This window comes from Orcinus orca, chromosome 15 (assembly GCF_937001465.1).
Source record: "Orcinus orca chromosome 15, mOrcOrc1.1, whole genome shotgun sequence".
Classification (NCBI taxonomy): domain Eukaryota; kingdom Metazoa; phylum Chordata; class Mammalia; order Artiodactyla; family Delphinidae; genus Orcinus; species Orcinus orca.
In genome coordinates, this window is record NC_064573.1 from 6,265,340 (window position 1) to 6,269,817 (window position 4,478).

Sequence of the window (4,478 nt, forward strand, 5' to 3'; positions counted from 1 at the left end):
AATGTTGGATCTTACTGAAAGAATACGTTTAATTTTGTAAGAAACCACGAAACACTTTTCCAGAGTGGCCGCACCATATTGTATTCCCATCAGCAGTGAATGGGATTTCCTGTTGCTCTATATTCTCACCAGCGTTTGGTGGTGTCGGTGTTCCAGAGTTTGGTCATTCTAATAAGTGTGTAGTGGTATCTCATTGCTGTTTTAATGAAACTCAATTCTGAAAATAAGTAATTTCTGACTGCCTATTTTCTGGGCATTTCCATGCACATTTAGTTTATTTAATCACCACATATGTGAGATATGGATATGACTATATTTATTTCCACAGAGAATACTGAGATACTGGGAGAATAATAAATTCTCCAAGGCCAGTGAAAATATGAGGCCAGGATGCATTCTAGGACTATCTCCAAAGCTCACTCTCTACGTGACTCCTTTTGCAATGTTCTGATTATAAGTAGTATATTGTGCTGGAGAAGCTATAATAGTAAAAATGTACTTAATAACTTAGATATGTAACATAAATATAATTACATGTGAAGGGTTTTGCAACACAAGTTCAACCATAACTTTCCTAAAATTGTGAGAGGCAAGCTATTAATACTTATAATGCCAAATTTTATTTTTCTGACACATTCTATTAAAAATCTATAGCTATAATCTACAATGTAGGGATATATGATGAAAAAATTCTGACCTCTCTCCTTTTGCCTTGACGCCTTCTTCTTTATATCTCAGATTTCTGTTTAACACCCTTAGTTTCAATGCATTCAAAACATGACTGAAAGATATTGCTTTCCATTACTTTTTATTGGCATACCTTCCCAAATACAGGAACTCACAAGGGCATGTATTTTCCAGAGAAATTGAGAATTGGTTTTAGTGTTCAAAACCATGAACTCTATGAAACAAATCAGGGGCTTTTTCAGTTACAAATTGGAAACAGTGGGCCCCAAACTCTTTTCGCTCTAAATACGTTATCATTGTTGGAAATCTCAATGAAGGTCACTGTTTTCCAACCCACAGGAATAAATATGACTTCTTTTCTTATTTCTGAAAACCTGGACAAATGACTTTGAATTCTAAAGGAAAAAATACTTTGTTTCAAGTTTTTAAAAATAGCATTTGCTTAATTAAATAGATTCAAATGTATTTTCGTGTTTCCTCAGTACACATGCCCAAATTATACACACAGTCTTCCTGTTTTATAGAACTGCTATGCCAATGAAGCAACAAAAATTGTTATGGCGACCACAGAACGGTGATGAGTGTTTGCCCAAATCAGCATCTTTTAATTGCTAATGGGGAAGAGAAGTTTTATTGTTTTTGTTGATTCCATTTAATTAATTTCTCCATAAACACATGCACACCTATACCGCACAAAAGCTGCTGATTCACATGGAGAATCATAACCCCAGTGTTACTCCAATTTCTCAACCTCAGGTTCGTGGTACCACTTCAGGTTTTATACCTCGAGTCCTGAGCTTGGCTAGAGCAGTCAAGAGTCACAGATTTGTTTTTGCTGTTGTTACAACAGGGATTTTATCCAGAATTTCTCTGACCTCCAAGAAATCTCTCTCCAGCACGTAACACTGATACTTTAGCCACAGACAGTTGAAAAGATGCTGCTTGCCCCACTGAACTCTCCAACTGTCAGAGTCCTCAAATCATTATTTTATCTGCAAATAAGATAAACAGGTGCTACACTATCAAGAAAGTTATGCATCTAAACATTTTAGCCTTCCGCTCCGAGAATAAGGGCAGAATAAAGGAGATGACATTGACTTTAAATTCTACTCTGAGGCTTGATCATCTGGGCAGGGTGGTGAGAATGAGCACACTGACTGTCATCTGGCTGCTCACCTAGAAATGTGCTCCATGCAAGAAAGATCAAGGCGTGTTACTAAACTGACGGAAATGAAAGTCACTGCCGACTTCCATTTCTGGACTGCGTACTTGGTAGATGCAGAGTAGAAATTTATTCACCTAATTGTGCATGAAACACATACTTGTGGCTACAGAGGCCAATTGCTCTTGATCCTATTATTGTGTCTGTGATTCCCAGAGTGCTTGCACGTTTGTTATAAAACGTGACTGTTTGGAAACACATAAAGTCTTTCATGCGTCAAGACGTTGATCAGGTAGAGCAATATGTAATAATGTCATTTACTCCTCATTCATTTAACAGATGGGGAGGAACGTTATTTTTACAAAGTGTGGTAGGCGGAATAACATCTGTCCTCCCCCCCAAAAGGTTCGGTCCTATTCTCAAGAAACAGTAAATATATTGTATTACAGGCAGACCTCAGAGATATTGTGGGTTCTGTTCCAGACCACTGCAGTAAAGTAATAAATTAATAAAGTAAATAATAAAGTAAAAAATAATTTTTTAACTAAAAGAAAAATGTTTTACTTAATAAAGTAAAAAGTAATATTTTTTGGTTTCTCAGTGCGTGTAAAAGTTACGTTTATGCTATACTGTAGTCTGCTATGTGTGCAATAACCTTAAGTCTAAAAAATACTAAAACATACATACCTTAATTAAAAAATACTTCATTGCTAAAAAATGCTAACCATCATCTGTGCCTTCAGAGAGGAGTAGTAGTAACATCAAAGATCACGGATCCCTGATCAACATAACAAATACAATAAAAATGAAAAAGTGTGAAATGTTGTGAGAAGTAATGAAATGTGACACAGAGACACAAAGTGAGCAAATGCTGTTGGAAAAAATGGTGCCCCAGCCTTGCTCAGTGCAGTGTTGCCACAAATCTTTAATTTGTACCAAAAAACAAAACAAAACAGAAAAAGCACCACACAGTATCTGCAAAGCACAATAAAGCAAAGTGCAATAAAACGAGGTCTGCCCGTATAAAGTAGGCTTTGCAGATGTGATTGAGATGAAGGACGCTGAGGATCCCTGATCAACATAACAAATATAAAATTATTTTAATTATCCACGTGGGCCCAATTTCATCACATTTAAAGAAACTGTTCCTGATGAGAGAGGGTCCTAGGAGATGCTGCTGTGAATGAACAGAGAAACGCAGCCTTGCTGGCTGTGAGTGAAAGGAGGAACCGTGGGTCCTGGAAAGTCACAGGTCTCTAGAAGTCGGAAAAGGCAAGGAAACAGATTTTCCCAGAGACATTACTAAAGGAAGCAGCTCTACTAACAGCGTATATTTCAATCCCTGAAACCCACATGAAACTTCTGACCTCTGGAATTGTAAGACAATAAATTTTTGCCTCCTAAGCTACCAAGTGTGCAGTCACTTGTTATAGCAGCAATAGCAAACTAGTACACACAGGTTTTATTAACAGATCCAATGAGAAATAGGACTTAACTAATTCAGAGACAAGGAGGTAAGACTCAAATCCCCTTTCCTCTTCCTGTTCCTAGGCTTGTTTGCACATGCATTACCCGGAACAGCTGAGGGGGCTTGATCTTTCTGGGTTTTCTCAATCTGTGGCCTGCAGTTCTACCGAGGCTTCTGGAAACCCCAGCTGCTCCAATTCAGCTTGCTCCCAAAAAAAAAAAAAAAAAAAAAAAAAAAAAAAAAAACCAAACAACTCTACAAACCACATCAACAAAACCACAAATCCTCTGGACAGAATAAACTCTTGCTTGTATGGGGTGAGGGTGGGCAGGGCTCCTTCTATCCTTTCCTTTCCTTTTCTCATGTTCTTTTCCTCCCCTGTACTCTTTGTCTCCCTTCAGCCACCTGAATATTGCGTAGCAGAATTTTCCTGAATGCGTTTCCTAGTGCCTTCACTAAAGCTGCATTAAAAACATCACCAGCCCCACGTTAGTCATTCGGGGCTGCCGTCATGATTCACTTTACTGTTCTCACCGCTGTTTATCATACGTCTTCAAGCTCACTGACTCCAGACCTTCCTCCTTCCCCCTGTCAGCTTTATCTCCATTTTTTCATGAACCTTTCTAGATCTTTAACAGCCAGGAAGCTTCCAATAGAGTTTTCTTTCCCAAGCATGAAACTTGAGCATTTTATTTTCACCTCATTCCTGACTAGGGCCTTTTTTAGGACTTCTCTCCAGCACCCAGATAAATGGCAATACTGTGAGCTCCTTAGACGCCTTATCTCCATAAGCGATATTAAAGAAATGCGTCGGGCTTCCCTGGCGGCGCAGTGGTTTAGAGTCCGCCTGCCGATGCAGGGGACGCGGGTTCGTGCCCTGGTCCGGGAGGATCCCGCACGCCGCGGAGCGGCTGGGCCTGTGGGCCGTGGCCGCTGGGCCTGCGCGTCTGCAGCCTGTGCTCCGCAGCGGGAGAGGCCATAGCGGTGAGAGGCCCGCGTACCGCAAAGAAAAAGAAAAAAAAAAAAAAAAGAAATGCATCTTCAGATTCCTCTGAAAATGGATTCCTTTTTCTGGGTTTTAACTCATTTCAACAGTTTGAATTCTCAGACAGACTAAAATCTCCTTCCCTCCTATAATTAAACCAGACAGAAATTCCCAGC